General features: G+C 38.3%; 1 long non-coding RNA gene across 1 annotated transcript in view; it reads left to right on the forward strand.

Annotated features, from left to right (window-relative positions):
- Positions 1-949: 949 nt before the first annotated feature.
- The window catches only part of LOC109276546 (uncharacterized), a 63,391-nt gene continuing 44,707 nt past the window's right edge, over positions 950-19,633 (forward strand). Inside the window, exon 1 of the long non-coding RNA XR_002084721.2 lies at positions 950-1,281. This is a non-coding gene — a long non-coding RNA (uncharacterized LOC109276546). The remainder of the gene's footprint in view (positions 1,282-19,633) is intronic.

A 19,633-nucleotide genomic window follows, 5' to 3' on the forward strand; every position in this document is an offset into this window, starting at 1 on the left:
GCAGTTTGTGGGTTTGAACTCTGTGTTGGGCTCTGTGCTGACAGCTCAGAGCCTGGAGCCTGCTTCAGATTCTGTGTCTCCCTTTCTCTCTGCTCCTCCTCTGCTTGCACTCTGTCTCTCTGTCTCTCAATAATAAATACATGTTAAAAAAAAAAAAAGATTTAAAGGTCGGTCTTACCGGATATGTCACTTGCAAATATCTTCTCTCATTCCATAGGTTGCCTCTTAGTTTTGTTGATTGTTTCCTTCACTCTGCAGAAGCATTTTATTTTGATGAAGTCCCAATAGTTCATTTTTGCTTTTGTTTCCCTGGCCTCAGGAGACGTATCTAGAAAGAAGTTGCTGTGGCCGAGGTCAAAGATGTTACTGCCTGTGTTCTCCTCGAAGATTTCGATCGTTTCCTGTCTCATATTTAGGTCTTTCATCTATTTTGAATTTAGTTTTGTGTACGGTGTGAGAAGGTGGTCCAGTTTCATTCTTTTACACGTTGTTGTTCAGGTTTCCCAAAACCATCTGTTGAAGACTGTTTTTTTCCCGTTAGCTACTCTTTCCTGCTTTGTCGAAGATTAATTGACCATATAGTTGTGGGTTTATTTCTGGGTTTTCCATTCTGTTACTATTGATCTATGTGTCTGTTGTTGTGCCAGTATCATACTGTCTTGATTACTACAGTTTTGTAATATAACTTGAAGTCCAGAATGGTTATGCCCCCGGCTTTGCTTCTTTTTCAAGACTGCTTTGACTATTCGAGGTCTTTTGTGGTTCCATACACATTTTAGAATTGTTTGTTTTAGTTCTATGAAAAATGCCATTGGTATTAAAATCAAAACTTAAAAAAAGAGTGCCTTCTCTAATAAAAAGTAAACGAATGAAGGTCAGTCTTAGACAAACAATGAAACACCGTTTAGGCCAAACAAAATTGATCGGAGGCTGAGTTTAAGTTGGGAGCTGCCACATGCTGGGGCTTAATGGTATGTGGAACAGACACCCAGGGTTCCGGCACCGTGTGCTGTGCGGGAGAATGAGAGCCACGCCGGCCAAGCAGAACCACACCTGGGGCACTTCCACAGTCTGCCGGACACCACAGCAGCACAGCCAGGCAGTTGACCTGTGGGCCCAGCCCTCTGTTGAGGGAGAAGTGACACTGTGGCGGGCCACCCGGACTCCACTGTGCTCTGCACTCCGAAGCAAATGCCTTTGGACTGGCTGGATTCCTGCATGCCTGGATCATGCAGGGAAACCTCAAGAAGGAGATGGCAGGCTTCCTTTTTTATAATTCTGGTGGGTTCTGGACAGTTCAGTGGAGGGACCGAGAGAGGCCTATGTTTAGATCTGATATTGGTGAAGCAGGCCACGAATGTTACCGGTGCTGAGGAGTGGGGAGAAGGCATAACAGAAGGAGGTGACCTAGTCTAGGGGTCAGGAAAGCCTCCCCAAGAAAATCTCAACAGTGAGTGGTAGTTAGCCAGGCAAAGGGCAGCAAAAGAGATGTCCGGGTAGAGGAACTAGCCTATGAGCTGGCCCTGAGGTGGGAAGGATCATTGTGCTTTTGAGGAAATTGAAAATATGCAGAAAAGGACAGCGATTCTTCTGAAGCTGGAGCCACACTGTAAAGGTAAAATGGTAATGTTATGGGGCACCTGGGTGGCTCAGTCGGTGAAGTCTGACTTTGGCTTAGGTCTTAATCTCCTGGTTTGTGGGTTCGAGCCCTGCGTCGGGCTCTGTGCTGACAGCTTAAAGCCTGGAGCCTGCTTCTGATTCTATCTCCCTCTCTCTCTGCCCCTGCCCCACTTGCACTCTGTCGCTGTCTCTCTCAAAAATAAAAAAAACAAAACATTAACAAAATTTTTTTTAAGTTATAATGTTGTAGGTGTTGTAATAGTTTTGACCTTTAGTCCCAAGACTGATGTCAAATAGGAGGATGGCATGATCAGATCAGTGGGTTTTTTAAAGTAGACTTTTTGTTGAAGTATAACATGTAAAGAAAAGAGTGCAACTCATAAGCATGCGGTGTAATGAAATTTTACAAAGTAAACACTGTCATGAATGAAACTAGTACCCAGATCGAGAAACAGAAGTAGTAGTACCTAGAATTCCTTCTTCCAGTTGTTACCTACCCCAATGCTACTCCCAACATCAAAAACTGGTTTTGCCTAAACATCCTAGATGGTTTTTTTCCCCAAAGAAGACATACAGATGGCCAAAAGGTACATGAAAATGTGCTCAACATCACTCATCATCAAGGAAATACAATTCTAAACCACAATAAAATGTCACCTCATACCTGTTAGAATGGATTTTATCAAAAAGGTAAGGTATCACAAGTGTTGGCGAGGATGTGGATTAAAGGAAACCCTGTGTACTGCTTGTGGGAATGTAAACTGGTTTAGTCACCTTGGAAAACAGTATGGCGGTTCCTCATAAAATTAAAAATAGAACTACCATGTGATCCAGAAATTTCACTCCTAGTTATATACCCAAAGGAAATTAAAATTGGATATTGAAGAATTACATGCACTTCCATGTTTATTGCAGCATTATTCAGAATAACCAAAATATGGAAACAACCCAAGTGTCTGTCAACAGATGAATGGATAAAGAAAATGTGATATATATAGAAATCTTGCCATTTGTGACAACATAGATGGATCTTGAGGGTGTTATGCTAAGTGAAATAAGTTGGAGTAAGATGAATGCTGTATGACCTAACTTATATGTGAAATTAAAAAGAAAAAAAGTCAAACTTATAGAAACAGAGAGTAGAATGGTAGTTACCAGGGGCTTAGGGGTGAGAGATGGGGAGATGCTGGTCAAAGAGTGTAAGCCTTCAGTTCTAAGATGAGTAAGTTCTGGGGATCTAATGCACACCCTGGTGACTATAGTTAGCAATACTGTATTACATACTTGTATTTGCTAAGTATTCTCACCACAGGGGCACCTGGGTGGCTCAGTCAGGTAAGCATCCAACTTCAGCTCAGGTTATGATCTTGCAGTTCGTGAGTTTGAGTCCCACGTCAGGCTTTGTGCTGGCAGCTCAGAGCCTGGAGCTTGTTTCGGACTCTGTGTCTCCCTTTCTCTCTGCCCCTCCCCTGCTCATGGTCTCTCTTGCAAAAATAAATAAGCATTAAAAAAATTTTAAAAAACCAACATTCTCACCATATACACATACATGCATGCACACATGCATACGCTCACACATACACAATAACTCTGAGGTAATAGATGTGTTAATTGACTTCGTCATGATAATCATTTCACAAAGTATATATGATATTGTCATATTGTACACTTTAAATCTATACAATTTTATCTGTCGGTTATGCCTCAGTAAAGCTGGAGGAAAAGAACAAAGTGGCTTTGCCTAATTTTGAGCTTTACATATGTGGAATTATAAATATGTACTTCTTTGTGTCGATATACTTCAGTCAATATCATGTCTCTGAGATCCATCCATACTGCTGTGTCTACATGTAGCTCATTCTACTTTCTATGCTCTGTAGAATTCCAGTGTACTCTTTCTGCTGATACGGACTTTTGGGTTGTATATGGTTTGATACTATTACAAATAATGATGCAAGGAATGATCTTGTACCTGTCTTTTGGTGAACATAGCATATGGATGGATTTCTGTTGATTGATGTTTTAAAGAGAACATTGTGCTTCTGTGGTAGCATGAAATCGAGGGAAGGCAAGAGTAGATGTGGAGAGAAATGGAGAATGTCTTGCAGTGGTCCAAGTACCGAGGTGGGGGTAGCTTGGACAAAGGTGTTGGCAGTGAAGATGACAGATTGATGGATCCTGGAGCTTTTAGGAGCATTGTCACAACTTAGTTACTGATCATATATAAAGGATGAAATAAGGGCAAATGTCAGTAGTACCTTCAATGCTTCTGAGTTGTTTAATGTGGAAATTGATATTTGATTCATCATTAAGGCATTCTGGGTTTACTGACTTGGAAGCCATTTGTAGAAGTGTATGAGTTATCATTGCCTGAGTTCAAAACTTTGATTTAAAAAAGCAATGATTTTAGAAAGTCATCTAAAACAAAGTATAATGATTTGCATGCAATTTTTACAAAAAAAAAAAAAAAAACCCAAAAAAACCAAACCCTGATTACTGTAGTCTTAAGCTTGCAGAATACATACTTATATATTATCCTTAAAGTGGTTTTAAATGTACTCATTTGCAATATTCCAATTAAAAAATGTTCACCTTTAAAAAGATGTAGATGGGTCGGGAGTAGATTTTCATTCCTAGGAGAATTACTGCACTTTTCACTTCTGTCATGGCTTGATAGAGATTGAATTATATCACTTGATGGCTGGATATTGTGTAAAATGAACCATTCTCAATTCCATTTCTTATAGGCCAACACCTTCACATCCCTCAATTGCTGTTTCAATAGCTACTTTATTGGTAGTCTTAGCATAGGGGCTAAAGCAGACTGAGCAGAACCCCAACCATTGATTTATTTGGATACAGGCTAAGAAGTTTAAGTAGACAATGGTGTGGGAACTTCCAGCACCTCAATTGTTGAAACGAGGATTTTGTTTTACAGCATCAAACTACATGTGGTGCCTCACTAAAAGTCAGGTTAATAAGAAATGATATGTGTTGCAAAGATTCCTGGAGTCTCATGTAATGATTAGTTTGTTTCTCTTTCCTTTCCCTTTTTAAATTATAGGACATTGTATGTGGAAAAGGAAAATAGTTCAATATAAGGACAACTGTAACCTTTGCTTTAGGTATCAATGATTTCATTCCTTTATCATGGTACTGTCTTTGGACAAATTCTAGTTTTCCTCATCTATAAGTTCTGCAGATGGTTGTGGCTTAATTTCATGGCATGTGCTATATTTATTCTTTCTCATTAGTGTGTTTTTAATCTGTGACATGTCACTTCTGGCCTTTGCTCTGCCCCCGAGATCCTTCTGTTCTATTCCCTGTGTTTCTTTTCACTGACGGGACTCACTGGGCAAAGCACTGGGTGCCAAGGAAGATATGAGTTATAGAGAACCTGATTTTTGCCCTCATGTTCTCCAGGTTTAAATATGGTTCACGTAGAAAGTCGGAGTAGTGTTGTTTTTTTTAACTTTTATTGTCTTCATTTACACAAGGCCTGATCAAATGTGCACTATGCTGTTTTCATGGGTGTGGCCCACGGTTCACTCCACTGCAAGGCATGAGTCACAAACCTAAGCAATAATTCCAGCTGGGTGGCTTTTTTTTTTTTTTCCATCTAATCTTTTGACAGGTCTCAAAGACTCTGTAAGCCTTGGTTTCCCCATCTATAAAATTAGAATAGTAATATCTGTTCTAGTGACCAGATGAAGTTGTTGTGAGGGACAAATGAGACACCAAGAAATACTTGAAAAATTGAGATGTGCTATATGAATGTACCATGAAATTGATATTTTATAATGATCAGTTGTACTTGTTAAATTGTTGTTTTGACTGCTTGCAACAGAGACTCAAATTAACAGCATCTTGAAAAAGATGGAATTTTATGTCTCTCTCATGAAATGATGTGATATGCACAGTCATCAGGGGCTCAATCTTTTTTTATCTTGTTGTTCCACCATCTGTAGATTTTTGTTCTCATTTGCAAGGTCCAAGGTGGTTCATCACTTTGTCTAAATTCTAGCTAGCAGTGGGAATGAAGCAAAAGGAATGGAAGAAGGTATCTTTTCTCTTTAAAAGCCACATACCACTTCCTTTCATATACTATTCACAATGCAAAGGGGGCCACCCTCAGCTGCACGGGAGGCTGAGAACTTAACCTGCCTAGCTGAAAATTATAGGCACTATCACCAGAAAAGAAGATGGAGCAAAAAGATATTGGGATACGTCTCTAAATTTCTGCCACATGAATTGAGAAGAAGAATAATGGAGTGAACTTTAAAAGGTGTATTATAGAACAACCCTGTCAAATACATAATTTCTAAATCTCTAGTAGCCACGTTACAAAGTAAAGTTAATTTTCATAATATGCTATATTCTGTATATTTTCCACTCCACATCCCACCAGAAGTAGCTCTTAGAATAAGAATTTGAGAACAGTAGATATAAGAATACAAGTGGTTTCACAGAATCATGAGGGAGCTCTGTATTCACACACAAGATCAAGTAAGTCAGGCATAGGTTATTTTGGAAAGAAACATATGGAGATGTGTTTTCAAATGTAGATCCAAAGAGGAGACAGGATGGCTGTGTGGTCCTTATTTAAAGCTTCAGACCATTGGTCCAGTCATTGAGTATTGCTCATCCAAAGAGTAGATAAAAGTCCATGTTGGCAAGTGCTTGGTTTCATAGCATCCACCTGGAGAGTGGTTGGTTTTTTTAATTGTTATTATTTTTAATATTTATCTATTTATTTATTTACTTATTTATTTATTTATTTATTTATTTATTAAATTTACATCCAAGTTAGTTAGCTTATAGTGCAATAATGATTTCAGGAGTAGAATCCAGTGATTCATCCCCTACATATAACACCCTGTGCTCATCTCAACAAGTGTCCTCCTTAATACCCCTTGACCATTTAGCCCATCCCCCAACCCACAACCCCTCCAACAACCCTCAGTTTGTTCTCTATATTTAAGAGTCTCTTATGTTTTGTCCGCCTCCCTGTTTTTATATTATTTTTGCTTCCCTTCCCTTGTTCATCTGGTTTGTATCTTAAATTCCACATATGAAAGAAGTTGCCTTTCTCTGAGTAATTTTGCTTAACATAATGCACTCTAGTTCCATCTACATCGTTGCAAATGGCAAGATTTCATTCTTTTTGAGGGCAGAGTAATACTCCATTGTATATATATGCCACATCTTCATCTATTCATCTGTTGATAGACTTTGGGCTCTTTACATACTTTGGCTATTGTTTATAGTGCTGCTGTAAGCATTGGGGTGCATGTGCCCCTTTGAAACAGCACACCTGTATCCTTTGGATAAATACAAAGGTGCAATTGGTGCAATAGGGTAGTTTTATTTTTAATTTTTTGATGAATCTCCATACTGTTTTCCAGAGTGGCTGCACCAGTTTGCATTCCCACCAGCAGTGCAAAAGAGTTCCTCTTTCTCTGCATCCTCGCCACATTTGTCGTTGCCTGGGTTGTTCATTTTAGCCATTCTAACAGGTGTGAGGTGGTATCTCATTGTGGTTTTGATCTGTATTTCCCTGATGATGAGTGAGGTTGAGCATTTTTTCATGTGCCTGTTAACCATCTGGATGTTTTCTTTGGAAAAGTTTGTATTCATACCCTTTGCCCATTTCCTCACTGGATTATTTGGTTTTTTTTTGGGTGTTGAGTTTAATAAGTTCTTTATAGATTTTGGATACTAGCCCTTTATCGTTTGCAAATATCTCCTCCTATTCTGTCAGTTGTCTTTTAGTTTTGTTGATTGTTTCCTTCACCGTGCAGAAACATGTTATCTTGATGAGGTCCCAATAGTTCATTTTTGTTTTGTTTCCCTTGCCTCTGGAGACATGCTGAGTAAGAAGTTGCTGTGGCCAAGGTCAAAGGGGTTTTTGCCTGCTTTCTCCTCTAGGATTTTGATGGCTTTTAGTCTTATGTTTAGGTCTTCCATCCATTTTATTTTTGTGTACTGTGTAAGAAAGTGGTCCAATGAAGAAAAGGTTCATTCTTCTGCATGTCGCTGTCCAGTTTTCCCAACACCATTTGCTGAAGAGACTGTCTTTATTCCATTGGATATTCTTTCCTGCTTTGTCAAAGATTAGTTGCCATACATTTATGGGTCCATTTCTAGGTTTTCTATTCTGTTCCATTGATCTAAGTGTCTGTTTTTGTGCCAGTACCATACTATCTTGATGATTACAGCATTGTAATACAGCTTAAAGTATGGAATTGTGATGCCTCCAGTTTGGCTTTATTTTTCAGGATTGCTTTGGCTATTTGGGGTCTTTTCTGGTTCCATACAGATTTTAGGATTGTTTGTTCCAGCTTTGTAAAGAATGCTGGTGTTATTTTGATAGGGATTGCATTGAATATGTAGATTGCCTTGAGTAGTATCGACATTTTAACAATATTTGTTTCAAGAGTGGTGGTTCTAAGAGAAAGTCCAGCTGCTAGGAGTGCTGGGCTACTTTCACTCCAGATTTACCTAGAAGGGAACAAAGAAAGGGTGACTGGGTGGCTCAGTTGGTTGAACATCTAAATTGATTTCAGCTCAGGTCATGGTCCCAAGATTGGGGGATCAAGCCTTGCATCAGGCTCTGCACTGAGTGTGGAGCCTGCTTAAGATTCCCAGTCTCTCTCCTCTCTTTCTCCCTCTGCCCCTCTCCCCTGCTTGCACACGCTCTCTTTCTCTCTCTCTAAAAAAAGAAGGGAACAAAGCAGAAGCCCTGTTACTAAGTCTCATAATTCAGGGTGGGGACCTAGGAACCAAGGCCAGAACTTAACCAGACACAAGAAAGTTCCAATTGCCAGATGATATTTCCAAGCTTAGGGACAGTAATAGTACCATGGTTTGTTGTGGGGCAGAAATCTGTTGATATGGATTAAGGAGCTTCATTTGATCAAGTTTGAGGGCATACTGGGACAAAAATCTATCATTCTTACATGAAATCAATGTAAGTAATAAGAACCGAGTAGTAATATTAGAGAACAAGTAGCACTAACACATTGTTAAAATCTAAAGAACAGTGTCCTAATAAGGTTCTCCTACCCCAAACTGCCAAAATAAACACTAGGATCTGGGCTTCTCAAGGTGCAATGTGCAATTAGGTGGAGGTCCTGGGTTCTTGTCAAGGATTTGATTGAGATAAATAGGCCTGATATACATAAAACATGATCTAGAGCAGTGGTTCTTAACTCTGGCTATGCATTAGAATCACCTAGGGGAGCTTTTAAATTTCCTGATGTACCAGCCTTATCACAGACTAATTAATACCAAAATCTCTGGGGAGTTGGTCCAAGTAGCAGTTGGTTTTTAAACTCCCAGGTGATTCAAGATATACAACCAAGGTTGTATACCATTCTTCTAGAAGAATTTACCAATTAAGACATGGAGTATCGGGAGCAATGGCCAAATGGAATTAGATCTAGAATGGGGAATAAGGTGGTAGATGATTAAGAATTTATTATACCACTAAAAGTGAATAGTTCAGATTAAGGGAAGGGGATATTACATCATTAGAAAGTCAGTTTATAGCCAAAAATAGGTAGATGCCATGCTTCCCTATTATTCTGGCTTCTTGGAATTTCTTAATGAAATTTCTAGATGCCTTCTCTGTAATATTTGTTTGCTGTAATGTTTGCCAATAAGACAAATTGTGTTTGTTATATCATTGAGGGAAAGGCATTTTTCTTTCTTTCTTTCTTTCTTTCTTTCTTTCTTTCTTTCTTTCTTTCCTTCTTTCTAATTTTATTTTTTATTTTTTAAAATTTACATAGAAATTAGTTAGCATATAGGGCAACAATGATTTCAGGAGTAGATTCCTTAGTGCCCCTTACCCATTTAGCCCATCCCCCCCTCCCACAACCCCTCCAGTAATTCTCAGTTTGTTCACCATATTTATGAGTCTCTTCTGTTTTGTCCCCCTCCCTGTTTTTATATTATTTTTGTTTCCCTTCCCTTATGTTCATCCGTTTTGTCTCTTAAAGTCCTCATATGAGTGAAGTCATATGATACTTGTCTTTCTCTGACTAATTTCACTTAGCATAATACCCTCCAGTTCCATCCACGTAGTTGCAAATGGCAAGATTTCATTCTTTTTGATTGTCGAGTAATACTCCATTGTATATATATATACCACATTTTCTTAATCCATTCATCCATCGATGGACATTTGGGCTCTTTCCATACTTTGGCTATTGTTGATAGTGCTGCTATAAACATGGGGGTACATGTGTCCCTTTGAAACAGCACACCTATATCCCATGTATAAATGCCTAATAGTGCAATTGCTGGGTCATAGGGTAGTTCTATTTTTAGTTTTTTGAGGAACCTCCATACTGTTTTCCAGAGTGGCTGCACCAGCTTGCATTGTCATCTTTCTTTCTTTTTAAAATGTTTGTTTATTTATTTATTTATTTATTTATTTATTTATTTATTTATTTATTTTGAGAGAGAGCAAGAGAGCGAAATTGCACACAAGTAGGAGAGGGGCAGAAAGAGAGGAAGAGAAAGAGAGCCCCAAGCAGGCTCTGTGCTGTTGGGGCTCCATCTCATGAACCATGAGATCATAACCTGAGCTAAAATCAAGAGTCTGATACTTAACTGACTGAGACACCTACGTGCCTGAGGGAAAGGTTTCTTGTCTTGTCTTCTCTTGTTTTCCCTTCTCTTCTCTCTTCTCTTCGTTTCTTTTCTTTTTTAAACATTAAAAAAATGTGTATTTATTTATTTTTTGAGAGAGAGAGAGAGAGAGAGCGAGCACAAGCAGGGGAGGGGCAGAGAGAGAGGCAACACAGAATCCAAAGCAGGCTCCGGGCTCTGAGCTGTCAGCACAGAGCCTGACGCAGGGCTCAAACTCATGAACCATGAGATCATGACCTGAGCCAAAGTCAGATGCTTAACCAACTGAGACACCTAGGTGCCTCAAAAGATATTTTTTAAATTAGCTTGTTTTATGAAATGCTCTTCTTTGTGAGAAGGAAGATTCCAGTGGAATATAAAGATAGATAAAATGAGACAGCTTGGACTAATTTGTTGCTGATCAGTCACAGTTACTTGAATTCTGAATGCTTTTTCACTTACTTCAATATATTTTGAAGTGAGGGCTCTTGGGTGGCTCAGTTGATTAAGCCTCTGACTCTTGATTTCTGCTCAGGTCACGATCTTAGGATTATAGGATCAAGCCCCACATGGGGCTCTGTGCTGAGCATGGAACCTGCTTAAGATTCTCTCTCCCTGTCTCTGCCCCTACCCCACTTTCTCTCTCTCAAAAAAAAAAAAGAATAACAAAAATATTTTCAAGTGAGGTATGCAATTTATGTGAAATGAGATCAATATGGTAAGAAATTGTTGATATTTTGCCTTGACATAACCTTGATTTGCTTCATTCATTCATTCATTCATTCAGTTAGTCAGTTCCTTGACTAACTCATCCTGAATCCCTTATCCCATCTTAGAGAGCTGTGCTGAGCATTATAAGAATCATGAAGAAGACAAAGATGAGTAAGGCTCTCCTTGCCCTTAAGAAGCTGGTAGAAGAGAGAGAAAATAGAGAATTATTAAAGAGTATAGAAGAATAGTCATAGAGATACACATTAAAAGTGGGGCAGGGAATCTATGAAGGCTTCTTGGAAGAAATGTCAGCTTTAGTATAAAAGGATAGTTAAGATTAACCTTGAAGCTACCAAAGAGAAGGCCATTTCAGAGACAGAGGCAGATTTACCTTTTGAGTCATTCTATTTTAGGTTCAGGAGAAAATTGCTGAGCATTGGTTATATGCACAGAAGAGTAATTTATGACTTCCATCAGTATTGGGATCACATATGAATTTATAATACTGTAGACAAATGGAGTCAGAGAGTTACTGTTCAGGGTTTATATGTTCTGAGATGTGTTTTTTATTAGTATTATATATATACATATATATATATGTATATATGTATATATATATGTATATTTTAATGCTTTATGTACAGAATAGAGCTTTCTAGGCAGTTCCAGATACATTTTAATAATAATAATAATAATAATAAACACTTAATGAGTGCTTACTATATGCAGGCTCTATTCCCAGTACTTCATAAGCATTAATTAATTTAATCCTCACACCCAGCCTATGATATACATGAAACACTTAGAACACAAAGCAGTAATATAGCTTGTTCAAGGTCATCTATTAATGAGAAAATCCAGAATTTGAACCAAGGCAGAATTTTACTGTTGACTCTCATCAACAGTCTTAAAGCTTCCATGAAGAATAATAGAGCATAAATTGGAAAGTATTAAAACATTGAGTTTTAATACTTCTCTGGGTGATAATATTGCCATTCATCTTTTCTGACAATGATAAATGCATGGATAAAGCTTGATTGGGAAGGAAGTCTTTCACTGGAAAAAAAAATTGAAGAGAAAGCACATTCAAACCAATTTTTAAAGTAGCACTTGAGGAGCTGAGAGGAGAGCTGTCTCTTAACACAATGCTCCTCAAACTGCCTGTCACAAGAAACTTCCAAAAGGAATGCGTGGGGGAGGGGGCAGAGGGGACACAGAAAACCTGTGGTCACTCTAACTCCTTTACCAAATAAAAAATGGATTTTGACAGCTACAGCATATCAGACGCTTGTCAAAATATCAGCCCAGGAGAAAGCTTGCCAAGAAGGAACTTGACAGACTGCATGCTTGGGGGAGCACAGGAAGCAGACGTTGTCACGCACGAGCATGCAGACAATTACAACAGAGACTAAAACAAAGTATTTCACTTGAAGAAATTCTAATAATAATAAAGAAAATTCAGTGTGTGTCAGTACACTACATTATCTCCCAAAGGGAATGATGCTATCAACTATTAGACACATTTACCCAGCACAATTAATTTTGAAGGAAAAGATGTTCCAAGTCTGTCTTGTTACAAGTTATGAGGCATAGCATTTAGCCTAAATCCTATTTGTTTGCATCAGTTTCACACTGGTTTCAATTCATTCTGAAAGACTTCACTTTAGCGAGGAAAAAGCATATGGCAGTAAAAATTCACAATCCCTCTTATGTAATTCTGAAATCTAAAATTCTCTGTAGGGGCACCTCTGTAGGGGTGCCTAGTTCAGTCAGTAGAGGCTATGACTCTTGTTCTTGAGGTTTTGAGTTCAAACCCCACATTGGGTGCAGAGATTACTTAAACTAATAAATTCAAAAATAAAATAAAATTCTCTGTAAAGTGATATTTTTAAAAATAAGTCTGGCATCACAATGCATTTGGATATAGAGGTGCCTGGCTGGCTTAGTCAGTAAAGCTTCTGACTCTTGATTTCCATTCAGGTTATGATCTCAGGGTTTGTGAGTTTGAGCCCCATGCTGGTAGTGCAGTCAGCTTGGGATTCTTTGCCCCCCTCTCTCTGCCCCTCCCCTGCTCTCTCTCTCTCTCTCAAAATAATTAAACTAAAAAAAAATGCATTTGGATATAGAATCTGACCTGACCTGACATGAGATTATGTATGTTTTTATTTATTACATTCAGTGTGAATATTCATATATTTTGTAGCAAAATGAGTTTAATTCTGTGGTCCTTTTCCAAACTCCATTGTGGGTGTTACATAATAAATTGTGTATATACCATATTACTTCTCTAAAATCCAAAAAATTCTGAATTCTCTTGTGCATCTGGCCCCGTGGCTTTTCAATGAAGTATTGTAGACATGTACTGGCAAACTGAATGAACTGTGAACTTATTTTTAATTTGGATTATATTCATTTTATTCTCCTAGTTGCTTTGAGAAGAAACATTATTTATCAAGAGTTAAGTCTCTATGGAGCAGTCAATATTTAGTCTTTATGAGTCATTCTTATTATATTAACAAAGCAAGATAAAGTGCTAACTTTTTTTAACATTGTTTCACAGAAAAATTGAGTTTTTCTTTTCTGAAGGCAGTTGAGTTAAAACTGAGATAGGTCAGGGCGCCTGGATGGCTCAGTCAGTTGAGCGTCTGACTTCAGCTCAGGTCATGATCTCGCGCAGTCTGTGAGTTTGAGCCCCGTGTCGGGCTCTGGGCTGACAGCTCAGAGCCTGGAGCCTGCTTCGGATTCTGTGTCTCCCTCCCTCTCTTTCTGGCCCTCCCCCGCTCATGCTCTGTCTTTCTCTCTGTCAAAAATAAATAAACATTTAAAAAAAATTTAAACTGAGATAGTTTCAAATCATTAGTGGTTTAGATATGAAAAGATTAGATACTTGTTAAAACAAATTTCTCAAACACATATATTTGCTACTACACAGCACAGTTTAAGTCTTAAAAAGGAAACCAGTAGAAAGACAAAAAGGACTGTTTCAAAGGGTAAAGTATGGGCAGATATACAATGTCCTGGAGAGTTTCAATAAAACTGGTAAATTACAGGGGCGCCTGGGTGGCTCAGTCGGTTGAGCGTCCGACTTCGGCTCAGGTCATGATCTCACGGTATGTGAGTTCGAGCCCCACATCGGGCTCTGTGCTGACAGCTCAGAGCCTGGAGCCTGTTTCAGATTCTGTGTCTCCCTCTCTCTGACCCTCCCCTGTTCATGCTCTGTCTCTCTCTGTCTCAAAAATAAATAAACATTAAAAAAAAAAAATTTAAAAAAAAAAAAAAAACTGGTAAATTACATACGCATTTGGTTACTATTTAACAGATCAAATAGGCTATCATACTTTAAAAGTCAATTTTCTTTAAGGTTTTAAAGTTTTATTGCATGTGCCAGATAAGCAGCTATAAAGTGATTGTACACTTAGCAATTTTAGATTTCTGGCTAAACCTACAAAAGGAAGAATGACTGGTGTGAACTGTGAACTCTGACATGGCACAAAGGACTTGCCCAACACTGTGCTGAGAGATTTGACCAAATTTTAACCTGGATTCCACCTGCACTAGACTATGTTCCTAATGATGACCCCAACTCCCGTGCTGAGTTTTGCTTAAGAAAACACAATGCTGCCAAACCACAATGTGCCCATTCTCTCCACCCACCTTGCCAACCATTTTCAGTAGTTCTCCACTTACCCCCCATTCTGTAATTTTCCATCTACCCCCTTGTCCCTCTTTTGTTCCTCCCTTTTCATGACCCTACATGCCCTTTTTTGTTCCCTCAGGCACCTTTGCCTTAGAGTAGAGCTCAGTTTATATGGAGTCTCCTCTACTGTAGTAGTCTGAATAGCATCTGTCCTGCTGCCTTGAATAAGTGTCCAGCCCAGTTTTGCTTTGACACTGGTTTCTGGTCTGGTGTAGAAGGACTTTGGAAGTCATCACTCTATCCTAACAAGTAAAAGTCTGGATAGAATGAAAAATCAGCATCACTTCTTACATCTGTCAGAAAATTGAGGTCACAGGACAAACCATTGCCCCCTAAATGGGAGAGGCAGAAAAGTAGATAGTCACACTTATTGAAGCAGAAACCCATGAGCAGAAGCTTTCATGGGAACCAGTGTTAGAATAGGAAATCTGAACTGAAACTGATGAATCCCTGGAGGCTTAGTGTGGACAGGTCTGAGAATTAAAACCTCCAGTCTTAGGAAGACCCCATATTTTTATAAATTTTATTTCCAGGAGCCCGACCAAGTTCTCTCAGTGAAGATGGGAGAAAAGTCCTATTCTGTTTCAGAGGGAGGAGAAAAGTAATCATTTTGAAACATGCATTCTTTTCTTAATAAATCTTGCTGTCAAGAGAAACTATTTTACTGGAGCCTAAAATACTGGTGGGGATGCAAAATAGTACAGCCACTTTGGGAGAGTGTTTGGTGGTTTCTTACAAAACTAAACATACTTTTATCCAGCGACCGTGTTCTCTGTTATTTACGCAGAGAAGTCAAAAATATTTCCACCTGAAAATCTGCACATGGATGTTTATAGCGGCTTTGTTCATAATTGCCAAACTTGAAAGCAATCTTTATTTATTTCTGCTTCCTTTCTTTATGGATATTTGAGTTTCCAACCTCCATCCTTTACTTTTTCTCTGAAGAATTTCTTTTACTATTTCTCGCAGGGCGGGTCTACTGGCAACAAGTTCAGTTTTTGTTTTTCTGATATGGTGTAATTATTCCCTTTTTTTTCCCCAGCGAACATCCATCTCCAGACATAGTTAACAGAATTTTTTTTTTCTTATGATTAAGAATTTTTTTTTCTTATGATTAAGAACGTTTACGATTTTAGCAACTTTCAAATATGCAATGCAGTATTATTAATTCCACTTGTCACGCTGTGCATGGCATCCCCACGACTTACTTGTTATATAAGTGGAAGTTTGTACCTTTTGATCACCTTCACCTGTGTTGTCTACCCTTCGCCTCCACTTCAGCAAGCACCAATCTGTTCTTCGTATCTATGAGCTTGTTTTTTTAAATCTACACATAAGTATGATCAGATGGTATTTGTCTTTCTCTGTCCAACTTATTTCACTTAGCATAATGCCCTCAAGATCCATTCATATTGTTGCAAATGGCAAGATTTCTTTTCTTTTTTTAAACATTTATTTATTTTTGAGAGACAGAAAGAGACAGAGCATGAGTGGAGGAGGAGCACAGAGAGAGGGAGACACAGAATGGGAAGCAGGTTCCAGGCTCTGAGCTGTCAGCACAGAGCCCAACGTGGGGCTCCAACTCACAAACAGTAAGATCATGACCTGAGCTGAAGTCGGATGCTTAACCTACTGAGCCACCCAGGCACCCCTCTTTTCTTTTTTTCAATGGCTGAATAATACACGATTGTATATATCTTTGCTATATATATAAATAATGTTGCAGTGAACATGGGAGCGCAGGTATCTTTTCAAGTTAGTGTTTTTGTTTTTCTTGGTAAGTGGAATTGCTGGATTATATTGTAGTTCTATTTTCAATTTTTTGAGGAACATCCACACTGACTTCCATAATGGCTGCATCAGTTTACATTTCTACCAACAGTGCATGAGGGTTCCCCTTTCTCTGCATCCTCACCAACACTTGTTATTTCTTGTCTTTTTCATGATAGCCATTCCAATTGTTGTGAGGTGATATATCACTGTGGTCTTGATTTACACTATCATTCACTTTATGGGGTGCCTGGGTGGCTCAGTCGGTTGGGCATCTGACTTCAGCTCACGTCATAATATCACAGTGAGTGAGTTCAAGCCCCGCATCAGGCTCTGTGCTGACAGCTCGGATCCTGGAGCCTGCTTTGGATTCTGTGTTTCCCTCTCTCTCTGTTCCTTCCCCACTAGCACTCTGTCTCTCCCAAAAATAAACATTAAAAAAATTACATTTTCATTCGCTTTTGAAGGATAATTTTGCTGATAAAATTATAGTTTGATGGTTGTCTTCTTTTCCTACTTTAAATATTTCATTCTATTGATTTCATGCTTGCATGACTTCTGAGGAGAAGTTTGATGTAATTCCTATCTTTATACCTTCATAGATAAGGAGTTTTGTTTTACTGGCTTCTTTCAAGATTTTCTCTTTGCTTTGTCATTCTGTGATTTGAATTTTTATACCCACATGTAGTGTTTTTGCTATTTATCCTGCTTGCTATTCTCCCAGCTTCTTGGATTTGTGGTTTGGTGTTTGTTATTAATATTAGAAAATTTTCAGCTATTATTACTTTAAATATTTCTTCTGACCCATTCTCTTTTTCTTTTCCTTATGATGTTCCCATTACACATATGCTATAACTTTTCTAATTGTCCCACACTATTTGAATATTATATTCTTTTTAAAAAAATTCTTTCTCTTTGTGTTTCAGTTCAAGTTGAACTGAATAGGAAGTTTCTATTAAACAGTGGGAAGTTTCTATTGACATATCTTCAAGTTCACTTATTCTTTCCTTGGCTGTGTCCAGTTTACTGATAAGCCCATCAGTGACATTCTTCATTTCTGTTGCAGGGCTTGTGACTTCTAGAATTTGCTTTTGATTCTTTCTTAGAGTTTCTATCTCTCTCTCTGCTACATTACCATTCTATTTTTGCATTTTGTTTACTTTTTTCCATTAGAGCCTTAACATATTAATCACAGGAAATTATATTGCTGATTATTCAAAAATCTGTGCCATATTCAAATCTTATTTGGATGCTTGTTTTGTCTCTTCATATATATTTTTTATACTTTTAACATGTGTTGTAATTTTTTTTTTTTAATTTTTTTTTTCAACGTTTTTTTTAATTTATTTTTGGGACAGAGAGAGACATAGCATGAATGGGGGAGGGGCAGAGAGAGAGGGAGACACAGAATCGGAAACAGGCTCCAGGCTCCGAGCCATCAGCCCAGAGCCTGACGCGGGGCTCGAACTCACGGACCGCGAGATCGTGACCTGGCTGAAGTCGGACGCTTAACCGACTGCGCCACCCAGGCGCCCCTGTGTTGTAATTTTTTGATGAAAGCCACACTTAATGTGTCAGGTTAATAGAAGCTGAGATAAATAGGCCTCGCACATGGAGTTTTATGTTACTTTGGCTAGGAGTTGGAGTATGTTAAATGTTTGCTATAGCTATAGTTTCTAGTAGTGCCCTTATGGTTTTCTTCCTCTGTTGTCTTTGGGTTTCCCTAAGAACTGTTTCTCAGGTAGAGTCTGTCTTGTAGCCATATCAATTGAAATTCACTATTATTATACTAGAGCCCTGCTGATGTGATGATAAGGTGGGTAGGAGGAGAAATGTTTTTAATCTTATGATTAAATCTCAATCTTTTAGTGTGCCTAAGTTTCTGGGCTGTGACCTTCATAGGTGTTTCTTAGCATTTTTTTTCTCCCTTTAGGTGAAATTGGAAAATAAGGTTCCCAGATAGATGAAGCTCTGATAAAGTAGTTTCTCTTGAATAGAAAGCCTTTGCTATGCAGAATATTCTGGATTTATTAAAATGGATACTTTCCCCCTGCCCCTGCCTGAAATAATAGGATTTTTTCCTTCAGACTTTCACTATGAGAATCTGTCGAGTTCCTGGAAGTAAAACCCACAAAACACTGGGCCCCCACAAATTTGTCGCTCATAAACCTAATCCACACTCTTCCTCCAGCAATTGGTCAAAATTACCAATTAAGTTTTCTTATCAGTTTATGGCTCCAGTGGCTTTTGTTCCAGGTAAGCTGGTGTTGATTGTTATTCTCTATATTTGCCTGTCTCTTCAGATTTAAGGACGATCATTCCCTGTTACCTCATTTCTTCAATTGATTTAAGAAAAGTGATCTGCAGTTTGTTCAGCTTTTTCTCTTGTAAAGACAGAAGTGATAGTTTCCAAACTCTTTTCATGTTGGAACTGAAATTAGAAGTCTTTTATTGCATTTAAAAATACATCATGCAGAGGCGTCTGGGAGGCTCAGTAGGTTAAACGTCCGACTTCAGTTCAGGTCATGATCTCCCAGTTCGTGGGTTCAAGCCCTGCGTCAGGCTCTGCACTGACAGCTCAGAGCCTGGAGTCTGTTTCGGATCCTGTGTCTCCCTCTCTCTGCCCCTCCCCCACTCATGCACTTGCACTCTCTCTCTCTATCTCTCTCTCAAAAATAAAAAGACATTAAAAAAATTTAAGAATACATTAGGCAAAGGCTTTTTTTCTCCATGGTATAACCATTTTAGTTAAGGTGTATAGTAATGGGAATTATTAAAAGAGCAAATGGGCTGAAGTGATCTTCAGGAATTGTTACTATCTGTTGAGTTAAAGAGTTTACTTAAAAATAAAACTGGAATTCTTTATTTTCATGAAAAGTATTTTTTGGTCTGAACTCTAGCTATATTTTTGAATAAAATAGTGTCAAATTAAGATAAAAATATCAATACAAACAGCTGATAAGTGTTATATTCCTTATAAATTACCTAGGAGATATGTATATATTTATAATATAGTTCTGTGGATTTTCTTTGGAAGTTTATTTATTTATTTTGAGAGAGGGAAGGGCAGAGAAAAGAAGAAAGGGAATCCCAAGCAGGCTCCGTGCTGTTAGTACAGAGCCTGATGCAGGGCTCAATCCTACGAACTGTGAGATCATGACCTGAACCAAAATCAAGAGTTGAATGCTTAACTGAGTC

Source organism: Panthera pardus, unplaced genomic scaffold, assembly GCF_024362965.1.
Source record: "Panthera pardus isolate Hobbes unplaced genomic scaffold, ASM2436296v1 HiC_scaffold_21, whole genome shotgun sequence".
Lineage (NCBI taxonomy): Eukaryota > Metazoa > Chordata > Mammalia > Carnivora > Felidae > Panthera > Panthera pardus.